General features: G+C 41.6%; 1 long non-coding RNA gene across 1 annotated transcript; it reads left to right on the top strand.

Annotated features, from left to right (window-relative positions):
- The first annotated feature begins 2589 nt into the window (after positions 1 to 2589).
- On the top strand, positions 2590 to 13836 carry LOC117524745. The gene is made up of 3 exons (XR_004564845.1): positions 2590 to 2813; positions 7197 to 7200; positions 13824 to 13836. It is a non-coding gene; the product is annotated as an uncharacterized LOC117524745 (long non-coding RNA).
- The last annotated feature ends 1481 nt before the right edge of the window (positions 13837 to 15317 follow it).

Here is a 15317-nt window from a genome sequence, read left to right as displayed (position 1 = left end):
TGCCCTTGAAATGGGTGTTTCAACAAGACAATGACCCCAAGCACACTAGTAAACGAGCAAAATCTTGGTTCGAAACCAACAAAATTAATGCCTCGTAGATGTGAAGAAATCATGAGAAACTGTGGTTATACAACTAAATACTAGTTTAGTGATTCACAGGATTACTAAAAAAGCAGTTTGAACATAATAGTTTTGAGTTTGTAGTGTCAACAGCAGATGCTACTATTATTGTGAGCACCCCCATTTCTACTTTTTTTTACTAATAGCCCAATTTCATAGCCTTAAGAGTGTGCATATCATGAATGCTTGGTCTTGTTGGATTTGTGAGAATCTACTGAATCTACTGGTACCTTGTTTCCCATGTAACAATAAGAAATATACTCAAAACCTGGATTAATCTTTTTAGTCACATAGCACTCCTATTATTCTGAACACTACTGTACATGTGGTCCCCCCCTCCTGCAGGTGAGGCATCTCTCATCTGATTACAGAGTGACATCTTGGTCTGTGCGCTGATAGGACAGGGGGCGTGGCTGCCTGCCAACAGCTGTTGGGACATTTCGGGTTCTGGACATCACAGCTGCCGCACACGTCCTGTGACGGACACTCGCGTGTGTATGCTTGTGTGGAAATACATAAAAACATAAAAATGGACTGTCAGTCTGTTTGGACACGCAGCAGGCGATCTAAATGTCACGTCTGACAGGACACGTGTGTAGGGCCGTGATGGCTGTAAGCGGCACGCTGCAGAACCTGGACAAGCTGACAGTACAACAAGTACACCACTTTCAGTCATGTATCAGCAGAAATACGCCGTACCATACGCATTTGGTCAGTTATCACAGCGCTTTTTTCTTTTTTTAGAAAATACATTTTTCTGCTTGTTGATTTTAACCATTTCACGCTCCTGTTACAAGATAGTGATTGTAGCACAGTGGTGAAGTTTCTGTCTGGTAATCAGAGTGTGTGGGTTGAAATCCCGTGAGTGGATTTTTTTATTTTTTTTTTTACCGGGGTTATTTAACTGCGGGGTTCTGTATTGTGTCCCCTTTTATGTATTATTTATATCAACCCAGTGATATTCACTAATCCTACAGCTGTTTTTTATTTTATTTTCCTCCACATCAGCGGCGCGATGTGGTGCACCTCGTCCCACGGAACACAGCTGCTCGCACTGTTTCTGCTCGAAAAGACACCGTCACGTGCACGAACCGTCGCATCGGTTGTGTGTGAAGGGGCCCTAAGGTTAGTGACAGGGGTCTAGAAGAGTTGCGAATGTGATCAGGGTCAGGAAATCTCCATAAAAAAAATCCATGTAAGTCAATGCACTGCCCCCTGAAGTGACAAAAAAAAACAAAACAAAACATACGAGGACTGTCCGTAAAGTATAGGTCCTTTTTATTTTCTCAAAAACTATATGGATTTCATTCATATGTTTTTACGTCAGACATGCTTGAACCCTCGTGCGCATGTGTGAGTTTTTCCACGCCTGTCGGTGACGTCATTCGCCTGTGAGCACTCCTTGTGGGAGGAGTCGTCCAGCCCCTCGTCGGAATTCCTTTGTCTGAGAAGTTGCTGAGAGACTGGCGCTTTGTTTGATCAAAATTTTTTCTAAACCTGTGAGACACATCGAAGTGGACACGGTTCGAAAAATTAAGCTGGTCTTCAGTGAAAATTTTAACAGCTGATGAGAGATTTTGAGGTGATTCTGTCGCTTTAAGGACTTTTCACGGTGCGAGACGTCGTGCAGCGCTCCCAGGCACCGTCATCAGCCTGTTTCAAGCTTAAAACCTCCACATTTCAGGCTCTGTTGATCCAGGACGTCGTGAGAGAACAGAGAAGTTTCAGAAGAAGTCGGTTTCAGCATTTTATCCGGATATTCCACTGTTAAAGGAGATTTTTTTAATGAAAGACGTGCGGGCGGATTGCAGCGTCGGCTCGCAGCCGCCGTGACGCTCCGCCACAGGAAAAACACCTCTGTTGGAAGAATTGAGGAAAAGTTGGAACATCTCCAGCTGATAAACAATTTCTCATATACTCACTCCACTGAAAGCCATCAAAAGCCGCCTGGATTTTACAAATGGTTATCAACACGGAGGTGTTTTTCCTGTGCCGCCGCGCCGCGTCGGCTGCGTCCCGACGCGCGGACCCGTCCGCACGTCTTTCATTAAAAAAATCTCCTTTAACAGTGGAATATCCGGATAAAATGCTGAAACCTCTCTGTTCTCTCACGACGTCCTGGATCAATAGAGCCTGAAATGTGGAGGTTTTAAGCTTGAAACAGGCTGATGACGCTGCCTGAGAGCGCTGAGCGACGTCTCGCACCGTGAAAAGTCCTTAAAGCGACAGAATCACCTCAAAATCTCTCATCAGCTGTTAAAATTTTCACTGAAAACCAGCTTAATTTTTCGAACCATGTCCACTTCGATGTGTCTCACAGGTTTAGAAAAAATTTTGATCAAACAAAGCGCCAGTCTCTCAGCAACTTCTCAGACAAAGGAATTCCGACGAGGGGCTGGACGACTCCTCCCACAAGGAGTGCTCACAGGCGAATGACGTCACCGACAGGCGTGGAAAAACTCACGCATGCGCACGAGGGTTCAAGCATGTCTGACGTAAAAACATGAATGAAATCCATATAGTTTTTGAAAAAAATAAAAAGGACCTATACTTTACGGACAGCCCTCGTATGCTGTGTATGTGGGTGTGTTCAGCAAATTATCTGCAGGAGAATTCAATGTTTGGTTGAATGTAAAGATGTATCATAATTAGCAACTCGTATTATTTTCATGCAGCTATTGTTTTTTCTTTGTGTATGGATTGATTATAGAATCTGACGTTTTAGTCAGGCACATTTATTTAAATAAAAATATTGCACTGCTGTCTGTCTGTCACTTCATTCTTTGAATTTCCTGAGAAAAATGTAGCAAAATAGTCATGAAATACTTTCAGCTGTATTATTTTATACGTAGCTGTAATCCACATCGTCCACACCCCCTTCCCACAATATTCATCTTATATCCACCCTGCACAGCCATTGCATTCTGTCCGATGCGTTACTCCACTGTTTCCCAGTACTTGTCCTCCCGATTCAAAGTACAGCACGATTCCTTTTTGTCCCAGATCAGCTGATTGAGGTGTGTTCAGCCAATCAACAGCTGCCTAAACAATGGAAATGTTCAGTGCTTTAGCTCCCGAGGACCTGGATTGGGAAACATGGTAGATATCCACAGACCTCCAGCATGCAGCTCCCCCTGCATGAATCTGTTGCTCACAACAAAAATGTGGGGCAAGAACTCAGAAGAAGGAAGGCTGCTGCTCTGGATGGCATCGAACAAGCTGTATAGGGCAGTTGAGCACATTTTCAACCAGTCTGAAGCTGGAGAGATACCACAGCTGTGGAAAGCATCCTGAGTGGTACCTGCACCAAAGAGCCTGCACTCCGGTGACCTCATCAGCAACACAGTGGTGATGCCAAAGATCAGTGGTGACACTGATATTACACTTGATGTAGACCCCCAGAGACACCGGTGCTGCTATTGTTGCCCGTCAACCTGGCACTGGGATCCTGTTGGATGGTTGTTACGGTGCATCCAGAAAGTATTCACAGCACTTCACTTTTTCCACATTTTGTTATGTTACAGCCTTATTCCAAAATGTGAGTAGAATTTTGAGGGGAAAAATTAATTTACTCCAACACCCCATAATGACATCATTTTTTTTTTTTTTTTTGCAAAGTTACTAAAAATAAAATAACTCACATGTACATAAGTATTCACACCCTTCGCCCTATACTTTGCTGATGCACCTTTGGCAGCAATTACCACCTCAAGTCTTCTTGAATATCTGTATCTGTGCCTTTACCAGGCACAAATACTAATTTAACTTTAAGTTTTATTTTATGCACAATTATTAAATGCTGCATCAAAATATGTTTAAATTACATCAGGGGTGGGCAACTTGTTCCAGAAAGGGCCAAGAGGGTGCAGGTTTTCTTTGCAGCCACTGACTCCACCAGGTGATTTCACTGATTAATATCACTTTGAGCAGATGGAATCAGTTAATCAGTGAAATCACCTGGTGGAGTCAGTGGCTGCAAAGAAAGCCTGCGCCCTCTTGGCCCTTTCTGGAACAAGGTGCCCACCCCTGAATTACATGTACTGCAGAAATGGTTTTGAACCAACCTAGTCTCACGGCAAGTCGTGATTCAGCAGCACGAAATATACATTAATCTATTGGTTTGTGATATTGTGACGAAAAGCAACTGAATTTCATCACGGCAGCATGAATTAACTCTAATTCATTCTGTGATGGCTGCACGAAATTAAAAGTGAAGCGCGGGGGGTCGGGTGGTTATGGTTAAGGTTAGGAGTAGGGTTAGTAATAGTTAAAAAAAAAATCCCGTCACAACAAACCACATCAGTTAAAACTTGTTTTATTATTTTACGATATTTCCATTATAAAAATAATTCATAGGCAAATAAAAAGTGCTGATTTGGACCAAATATAAGCTCTTCCTCTGAAAACCTGCATGACTGTTACATGAAATGGGTAAAAAGATGCCCTGGAGTAATCACACTTTACTGCCCTTTACACTAACTGAAGTTAAAATGTTTTAAACCAGTCGGTGTAACAAAATGCAAACTTGTCCCACATCTGTGACACACAAAGATAAGCTATTTAATATTCCTTCCTTTGAGGTGGCACTTTTTTACATAAAGGTGAGACTGTTGTGGTAAAGTTAATCTTGTTTCCTGTAGAGCGACTTACAGTGACTGGAAAAAAGATTAACCTCCTTCACTGGGTTTCATGTTTTATTGACTGGCAGTAGGTCAGGTCTGGGTGAATGCACTGGTGCCATGCGTTGCTGCATCCACCAAATGACAGAAGCGTCTTGGGTCCTGGATGGCCACGACCCTGGCAGAGAACCGGTCCATCCCCACCTCTCAATAGGAACCACTGATTTCCCTAGCTCGGTGAAACATGGCCATGGCCCATGGGCTTCTCCAGCTGTTGGGCCCAGAGGAGCGTGACACACAGTCAACGTGCCATAGCTGACATTCTCTCACAGTTAAAGTGACACTTCTCATCAGAGTCTCTCAAAGTAACTGTGCATTTGACACAACTATTCCAGTGGTACCCAAGCATTCTTCAAAAAGACCTAGAACCAAAGACATACCATCATCACCTTAGGTCAGCGCTTGCATCCAAGTCTCACAACCACACAGTAAAAAAGGTAGCACAAGAACCCTAAACACTTGTACATTTGTTCTTCTGCAAATGTATCACCGACACGAAACACCTCTGTCCAGTGACCTCATAATTCCATAAACTCTTCCCCAGCTTCCCTCAATCTTGAACACTGAGGACCCAGAGATATAAATGTCACTGCTGAGACACATGAATGTCTCCACAAGTTTGATATCTATAGAGAGGCACTTCTGAGTGCAGGAAGTCATTAAAATTCAGTTTTGATCTGTTGATTCGTGACTTCAGTCACCTCAATGGATCTTAAACATTAGCTAAGTATGAGCACTCCTACCTTGCCTCCCCTTTTGATTTTCCCACCTCATGCATATTAAATGCACAGATTGTTTGCCATAGTATTTCAGCTTAATGTCCGCCAAAAGCAGAGATTCCATCCATCCATCCATCCATCTTCTTCCGCTTTATCCGGAGTGGGGTCACGGGGGCAGCAGCACAAGCAAAGCCGCCCAGACCTCCCGATCCACACACACCTCCCCGAGCTCCTCCGGGGGAACCCCAAGGCGTTCCCAAGCCAGCCGAGACATGTAGTCCCTCCAGCGTGTCCTGGGTCTTCCCCGGGGCCTCCTTCCAATGGGACGTGCCTGGAACACCTCTCCAGCGAGGCGTCCAGGGGGCATCCAGAAAAGATGCCTGAGCCACCTCAACTTAACTTACTCCTTTGCACTGGTTTTTAAGGGCTGAGTGATGCTATGTTGTGTGACATTATGATGCTACACAAGAGCTCACATCAGAGGCATATATATATATATATATATATATATATATATATATATATATATATATATATATATATATATATTATATATATATATATACACAGTGAGGAAATAAGTATTTGAACACCCTGCGATTTTGCAAATTCTCCCACTTAGAAATCATGGAGGGGTCTGAAATTTTCATCTTAGGTGCATGTCCACTGTGAGACATAATCTAAAAAAAATCCGGAAATCATAATGTATGATTTTTTAATAATTTATTTGTATGTTACTGCTGCAAATAAGTATTTGAACACCTGTGAAAATCAATGTTAATATTTGGTACAGTAGCTTTTGTTTGCAATTACAGAGGTCAAACGTTTCCTGTAGTTCTTGACCAAGTTTGCACACACTGCAGCAGGGATTTTGGTCCACTCCTCCATACAGATCTTCTCTAGATCTTTCAGGTTTGGAGTTTCAGTTCCCTCCAAAGATTTTCTATTGAGTTCAGGTCTGGAGACTGGCCAGGCCACTCCAGGACCTTGAAATGCTTCTTACGGAGCCCCTCCTTCCCCTGGAAGACCCAGCCATGACCCATCTTCAATACTCTTACTGAGGGAAGGAGGTTGTTTGCCAAAATCTCGCAATACATGACCCCATCCATCCTCCCTTCAATACGGTGCAGTCGTCCGGTTCCCTTTGCAGAAGAGCACCCCCAGAGTATGATGTTTCCACCCCCATGCTTCACTGTTGGCATGGTTTTCTTGCGGTTGTTCTCATCCTCTAAACATGGTAAGTGGAGTTGACTCCAAAAAGCTCTATTCTGGTCTCATCTGACCACATGACCTTCTCCCATGCCTCCTCTGGATCATCCAGATGGTCACTGGTGAACTTCAAACGGGCCTGGGCATGTGCTGGCTTGAGCAGGGGGACCTTGCTGCCCTGCAGGATTTTAAACCATGACAGCATCATGTGTTACTAATGTAATCTTTGTGACTGTGGTCCCAGCTCTCTTCAGGTCATTGACCAGGTCCTCCTGTGTAGTTCTGAGCTTTCTCAGAATCATCCTTACACCACAAAGTGAGATCTTGCATGGAATCCCAGACCGAGGGAGATTGACAGTCATCTTGTGTTTCTTCCACTTTCTAATAAATAATCATAACAGTTGTTGTCTTCTACCAAGCTGCTTGCCTGTTGTCCTGTAGTCCATCTCAGCCTTGTGCAGGTCAACAGTTTTGTCCCTGGTGTCCTTAGACAGCTCTTTGGTCTGGGATGTGGTGGACAGGTTGGAGTGTGATTGATTGAGTGTGTGAACAGGTGTCTTTTATACAGGACATGTTGTGACATGCCCAGCTCATCCACAATTTCTTGGATAGTCCCACGACTGAAAAGCCACCGAAAGCTGTCTGAATCTTCCGAATGTTGGAAGAGCTGGGCATGTCCCAACATGTCCTGTGAGACTTCAACATGGTGGTACTTTTGGTGCGCCATCAGCTTCGTGCCGATGAATTTTGCTGCAACTCTTTTCATGGCAAAATCTTCTGTCACAGTGGAATGTGCCGAAAAAGTGCTGATGTCCACCTCTTCCACAATTTCTCGGATAGTCACACGACGGTCCCACATCACCACAGCGTTCACTTTGGAATGATCCAGTCATTTCAGCAAAAATCACACATGCGCACGAAGGTTCAAGGTTGGCTCATGCAAGCACACGTGATTCAAATCCGTCAGGTTTTTGAAAAAAATTAAAAGGTCGGATACTTTTCTAACAGACCTCGTAAATACTAGTTTAGTGATTCACAGGATTGCTAAAAAAGCAGTTTGAACATAATAGTTTTGAGTTTGTAGCCTCAACAGCAGATGCTACTATTATTGTGAACACCCCCTTTTCTACTTTTTTTTTTTTACTAATAGCCCAATTTCATAGCCTTAAGAGTGTGCATATCATGAATGCTTGGTCTTGTTGGATTTGTGAGAATCTACTGAATCTACTGGTACCTTGTTTCCCATGTAACAACAAATATACTCAAAACCTGGATTAATCTTTTTAGTCACATAGCACTACTATTATTCTGAACACTACTGTATATAGATAGATAGATAGATAGATAGATAGATAGATAGATAGATAGATAGAGAGAGAGAGAGAGAGAGAGAGAGATACAGTGGTATATGTAAAGGTTTGGGCACCCCTGATGATTTCCATGATTTTCCTTTATAAATCATTGGTTGTTTGGATCAGCAATTTTTAGTTAACTATGTCATATAGCAAACGAACACACTGATATTTGAGAAGTGAAATTAAGTTTCTAGTATTTACAGAAAGTGTGCAATAATTATTTAAACAAAATTAGGCAGGTGCATAAATTTGGGCACCCCAACAGAAAAAAATACATCAATATTTAGTAGATCCTCCTTTTCCAGAAATAACAGCCTCTAAACGCTTCCTATATAGTCTGGATTCTGGACTATTCTTTTTTACAAAACATCTCCAGTTCAGTCAGGTTTGTTGGTTTCCGAGCATGAACAACCCGCTTAAAATCACAGATTTTCAATAATATTCAGGTCTGGGGACTGAGATGCCATTCCAGAATGTTGTGTTGTGTGTTGGGGGGTTTGGCTGGACATTTTGGTGTTGTTTTCTTTTCTTTGCTCTCCAGGTGGTATGCAAACTGTTTTTTTCTGTGGAGAAGGTGCTGGCGGAAGAGTCCTTCACCCTCATCAGAACTATTGGCTGCACCTGTGGAGGATGTTCACGTGCAGACTTAAAGACTTTCAGCTGAAGCAGATAATGAGATGGCGTTCTGCATTTAAGCCATGAGTGATTTGAGCAGAATTGCCGGGAACTCGACCTTGTGATGTTCGGTTGTGAGACGCTGAGGACCGCGCCAGGGTTTGACACATCGTGCCTGTGAAGGAGGACGGGTGAGGGACATATGCTGTCAGCACACATCAGAGGTGATTATCGTCTGAATAATCGTTAATAGTAATTTGGCGTTTTGTTACGCAGTATATTTGAACATTGATGAGAATTTTGCAGTTTGCTTCTCACTGCCGTGGCATACGGATTGATGATCCTCCACCTGTTGTGAGAAGCTGCTCATTTACATAAAGCTTAAATTCAGACCTGAATGTGTTGCTGATAGTGTGTGCCTCTGAAGGATATTTGTTGTAGCTCTGTTGACTTACCTCACCTTTTCCGTCCTTCACAGAGTCAGTTTGTCGTATCCACCTGGGGGGTGTTCGGCGGTGAATCTGAGTCCAGAAGTGCCGGGTTTTGATCCATTTGGGCGCTGGAGAGTGCGCCGTCCTTCACCTTGCCAGACAGCTGAATATTTATGTTGTACACGAATTATTGCACAGGAGGGGAATAAATTTGTTTCTTGGAACCGCTTTCTGGTTATTTAGCACTGGGTCATTGTCAGATGCTGGTTCGGTTCTCTGACCCGCGTCAGCACATAACATGTTGTACTTGTTCCTCTGCATGAATGCCTTAGTAGATTTTGAGCAGTGTTTAGGGTCTTGTCTTGTTGAAAGATCCAACCCCGGTGCAACTTAAATTTTGTCATTGATTCTTGAACATTGTTCTCAAGAATCTTCTGATATTGACTGGAATCCATGTGACCCTCAACTTTGAAAAGATTCTCAGTACCTGCACTAGCCACACAGCATGATGGAACCACCTCCAAATTTTACTGTAGGTAGCATGTGTTTCTCTTGGAATGCTTTGTTTTTTTCAGCCCCTTGTCATGTCCAAATAACTCAATTTTAGTTTCTTCAGTCCACAGCACCTTATTCCAAAATTAAGCTGGCTTGTCCAAATGTGCTTTAGCATACCTCAAGCGACTCTGTTTGTGGTGTGTATGCAGAAAAAGCTTCTTAATCTCACATACAGCATTCCCTTGTGCAAAGTGGGCTGTATAGTTGAACGATGCACAGAGACACTATCTGCAGCAAGATCATGTTGTAGGTCTTTGGAGCAGGTCTGTGGGTTGACTATGACTGTTCTCACCATTCTTCTCTTCAGCTTATCTGAGATTTTTCTTGGCCTGCCACTTCAGGCCTTAACTAATACTGTGCCTGTGGTCTTCCATTTCCTCACTATGTTGATTTCCTCACTGCTGCACTGATGTTTCTGGTTTCTGAGTCATAGGGAAAGCAATAGAATTGTCAAAGAAAAGACCTCTACAAAACAGGAAAGGGATATAAAAAAAACATATCCAAGGCACTGAGAATGCCAATCAGCAGTGTTAAAGCTCTAATTAAGAAGTGGAAAATGAGGGATTCTGTTGAAACTAAACCATGGTCAGGTATATATATATATATATATATATATATATATATATATATATATATATATATATATATATATATATATATATATATATATATATCTGTGTGTGTGTGTGTGTGTTGTCATTTTTTCCACATTTTATGTTACAGTCTTATTCCACAATGGATGAAATTCATTTTTTCCCTCAAAATTCTACACACAATATCCCTTAATGACAATGCGAAAAAAGTTTTGAGAGTTTTGTAAATTTATTAAAAATTTAAAAAAACTTTAAGAAATCATATGTACATAAGTATTCACAGCCTTTGCCATGAAGCTGTCATGGTCTGCCTTTGTCTTTCTCCCCGTCCTGTCTGTTTTTAAGCTTGAGTGTATTTTGTGAGTTTTTCCACCAGATGGTGCACTCAGAGCCGAGGAACACCTGCTGCTTATCACCACCACACACCTGATGTCCATAAGTGGCTCATCTACACACCTGCCGTGCATAACGGCTGATCAGCAGCATGTTACTTAAACCCAGGCTTTCAGCTTATTCACTGCTGAATTCTTGGTTTTTCTGCGTCCTTGCCATGAAGCCAGATTCTCTGCCTGAGATTCCATGACTTTGACCTCACCTTTCATGCTGCTTCTATGCGACAGAGCTTCCCACAGCTATATTCAAGGTAACCTGGCCAACTCTCTAATTCTCATATTAGAGCGTGTAGTCTTTTCTGGTGTTTCCAGACACTATCCTGCGCAGCTTCCACTCTGCACCGACTCCTGGTTCCACAGCTACCTGCACAACAACGTCACTTTGGAACTCTCCGGCTCTCAGCTCAAAGCGCACAGCTCTGCCCCACTCCAGTTAAGTTCCTTCATGTTTCTGTGGGATTCCGCTGTCACACATTCCTGCCTGTGACTGTGTATGACTAAGAACTGTATCCAAGAACTGTTCCAAGAACTGTTTTCTAAGAACCATATGAACTCTGATATTGCAGTAATAAAAACTTTCCAAGCTGAATCTATCGTCAAGTCCTGCTTAATTGGAACTGCGTCACAGATGCGCAGCACTTGACCTCTGAAGATAATCCATGAACTGTGAACGATTCCTGGACAGCAAACCTCATTTCCTAAAGGGAGAACATTATTTCCAGAACTGTGAACATTTCTGTTTTAACCCTTCAGTGAACTGCGAATTGTTAAAGGCTTCCAGTGTTACGAGTGCGATCACTCACTTTCTCTCTCCTCCATTCTTCTAGTTCCTGTCCTTGGCTCTGTGCATCGCACCTGATCGCGGCTCCAGAAAGGAAACCTGCAGCACCCTAATTTCCACCGCTACAAGCAGGCTGACTCTCCACTCAGCAGGTCATCTAACCAGCACAGCATTGTTCTTTTGTTTATTGTAAATAAATCTCTTTTCATTCATAACCAGTTCTATTCTTTTCTCCCAGTGTGTAAGTCCATCACCAGAGGTGTCAAGTAACGAAGTACAAATACTTCGTTACTGTACTTAAGTACACTTTTTAGGTATCTATACTTTACTCCATTACTTATTTTTCTGCCTACTTCTGACTTCTACTCATTACATTTTCACACAAGTATCTGTACTTTCTATTCCTTACATTTTTAAAACAAGCAGCCTCGTTACTCTTGGCTTCAGTTTAATGTTTATATATATATTTCACATCATGTGAGCCTGTAATCAACTTTTCTGCAGCACGGCTTTGCTTTGAACCGTGAACCAATCGAAGCAGTGGTTCGCAGATTGAAGCAATGCTTCGACCTATTGCTTCGTTTATTCTTTCTTTCTTTCGCTTAATTTCCCCCGCTAAAACCATAAAGAGCATACTTCTGTGAGTATTATTTACCTTTTCTATGTTAAACCGACCTGTTATGGTCTTCTGAAACAGCTGATAGATGTATTTTATAACTTAAAAACGGGAGCGATGCTAACGCGTTACCATGTCTATGGCATTTTCAATGTTAAAACTTAGCATTAAGCAATTGCAGCTCTCACCACGTTCGGGTGCATTTGTTTTCAAATTGTAATATTTCTTAAATTTATTTTTGTTTATATATTAATAATCTAATGATTATTATATACAATTTTAGAGGAAGAGGCAAAAAGAACCTGAATAGAAACACAACAGAAAATATAAAAGCAACTAACAATGAACATACATAAATAAATAAGTGTTTCCTAGTGACTCTTACACCTCCACTTCATCCCTGTCTTATTTAATGACAGTTTGTTACCAAACCATATTTTCTATTTGTTAATTTCTTCAGTGATTTCCTCCAGAACTATCTGCCAAACTAGAAAACTGCTGCATCCTAGTAAGAGCAGAATACTACTGGAATGAATTTGAATAAGGAAAGTTGTGGGGGGTTTTTTTGTTTGTTTGTTTTTGTTTTTCCTTCACTAAATGGATGCTGCACTCACTGCAGTTTATTGTCTGGAATAGTCCCAGATTGCATTTCAGAGCTTCTAGAATTGAAACATTAGCGTGCAGGTGGTGTTGGGGGGTAATTTGGGGTTTTAGGTCTTGGGCCACATGTAGAACGAATCAGTTTTTAAATTAAGCTTTCAATTCATATAGTGGCATCTATCCCCCCCCCCCCCCCTTTTTTTTAAGGTTACTTTATACTTTTATACTTTAAGTAGGTTTTGGAGCACATACTTTTTCACTTTTACTTGAGTAAAGAGGTCAAGTTGATACTTCAACTTTTACCAGAGTGTTTTTAAACTGCAGTATCTATACTTCTACTTAAGTAACAAATGTGTGTACTTTTGACACCCCTGTCCATCACCAAGTACAGGTCCAGATCCGTCAGGGCCCCTAACCATAACAGAAGCTCAAAATTGAGCTCAGATGCATCCTGTTTCTACTGATCATCCTTGAGATGTTTCTACAGCTTAATTGGAGTCCACTTGGGGTAAATTCAGTTGATTGGACATGATTTGGAAAGGCTCACACCTGTCTACATATAATTTCCCACAGTTGACAGTGCATGTCAGAGCACAAACCAAACATGTGGTTTACAGCATGCAGCAATTCGTGTCACCTGTGCCCAAACCTGACCTGACCTGACCTGTTATGTCTACAGACGGAATGTGGAATATGTCCTGTTAGTGATCCTTCCTCTGGATACAGTGATTTACATATGTGGCTGTCCAACCTATTTACATTGGTTTCCTGGATTGTCTTTTTAAAGGGTGATGTTCCTGAGACCTAATCACACATTAGCAGCGCTGAGGTTTGATACATTGATTTTGCTCTTGTAATAATGGCACGGAAAGTCATTGGACTGAGTGAAGAGGCTTTTATTTCCATCAATGGTCCGCTGGTCTTTTTGGACTTTGTTTCAAGTATCTTCTACGCATGGTGTTTGATCTTCACACCGAGCAATAGGCAAAGCCCCAAGCAGCCTTTAAAGGCACTACTGGGAGTCCTCGTGTGGTGGACGATGATGTATTGTTTTTTGTGGACAATAATTTATTCATTATTAAAACAAAGTGGACCTTTCCTGATTTACATTTTAGCGTGGCTGCTTTTGGTGTATAACGTGCAGAACAGCTTCACCAGCTGTGTTTGGATGAATTTCTACTACTATACCCAGATTGTGCCATCACGCCGGCCTCTGTCTATGTGGCTGAAGAGGAACATTACATTTGTGATTTACACTGTGTTGTTTTTTAATGGGGCTGTGTTTTTGTGCATCAGTGTAATGCGGATTGTAGAGATTGTCATGTCCCTCAATAACGGAATTTACACCAACAGCACATCATCTGAACAATTAACTGGTGATCCACACTTGATAAGTGAGTTTTCCTTCTACATTATCAACGTGTATCTCTTCCTCTGTCTGTGTATAATGGCTGGTTCCAGTTTTTCGACAGTACACTATCTCTATAGACACATGAGAAGCATGTCAAGGAGTTTAAACACCTCTGTCTCTGCAAGCCTCCGCGGTCAGATGAGAGTCACAACTGCTGGGATTTTTCAAGGGTTTTTCTGCACCGTCTTTGCTGCATTGTACCTTTTGGGTTCATTCGCTCACCATTACTCGCCTGACTTCTACTTTGGGACTTGGGTTCAATTCACAGTCACCACTCTGTATGTATCAGCCACTACGTTCAACCTGGGCATCAGCCAAACGATATTCAGGCAAAGAGCGACCGACATTTGGAAGGTTATCACAGCTGTGTGCGTCAAGCCATCGTGACAAATGTTAAGCAGCACTCTACTCAGCTGGCACTGCATTGAATATGCAGCCAAGTCCATAAGTATTTGGACAGTGAGGTGATTTTTACCTCCACCAGCGAAGTTGGAGGAGGTTATGTTATTAACCCTGTTTTTTGTTTTGTTTTGTTTTTGTCTGTTTGCAAACATTCTGAAGCCCACAATTTTTCATATATCATTGTGTAATTTTTACTGAGGATTCATATCTTGATAGTCAAGAAGTGATTCAATTTTCAAGGTCATAGGCCAAAGGGCAAAGTCAGGAAACATACTGGAAAAATCCCTCTTTAACATTAAACAAATTTTCAAAAATTCATAATTCTATCAAAAAAGATCAAATCTCTTTCATATTTAAGAGCATTAAAAGTTAATAAAGGATAATATCCTTTATTAACTGACAAAGTTTGATCTGGATCTTATCCAGATTACAGATTTTGTGTCCATTTAAATTTAACATTGAAAGCACCATTTAATGTTTTTTTTTTACATTATATCTTAATCAAACAAGCTCGCTCTCATATTTGAAAATGAGGTGCATACTGGCACTCACTATCACCTGATAAAGTTTGATCCGCATCTGATCCGTACTGCGGATTTAGTGGATATTTCATTCTTTTTGACATTGAAAAGCCCTTTTTATCTAAATTTTGTATTATATTTTCAATTATCAAAAGCCACTTCTAACAGGACTTTGACCCTGAAAATTTTTTCCAAGGTAAAAATGTGAGGAATTGGAAACTAGTGTTGGTGGAAGTTTGTACTCTCTGAGTTATTTTGTTTCTCTGCACCACCATAGTGAATTTGAAATGAATCACTCAAGATGTGCTTGCACTGTAA

Source organism: Thalassophryne amazonica, chromosome 14, assembly GCF_902500255.1.
Source record: "Thalassophryne amazonica chromosome 14, fThaAma1.1, whole genome shotgun sequence".
In the NCBI taxonomy this organism is placed as follows: Eukaryota; Metazoa; Chordata; class Actinopteri; order Batrachoidiformes; family Batrachoididae; genus Thalassophryne; species Thalassophryne amazonica.
The sequence above is the reverse complement of the archived record's forward strand: the minus strand, read 5'-3'. Positions and strand labels throughout refer to the sequence as shown.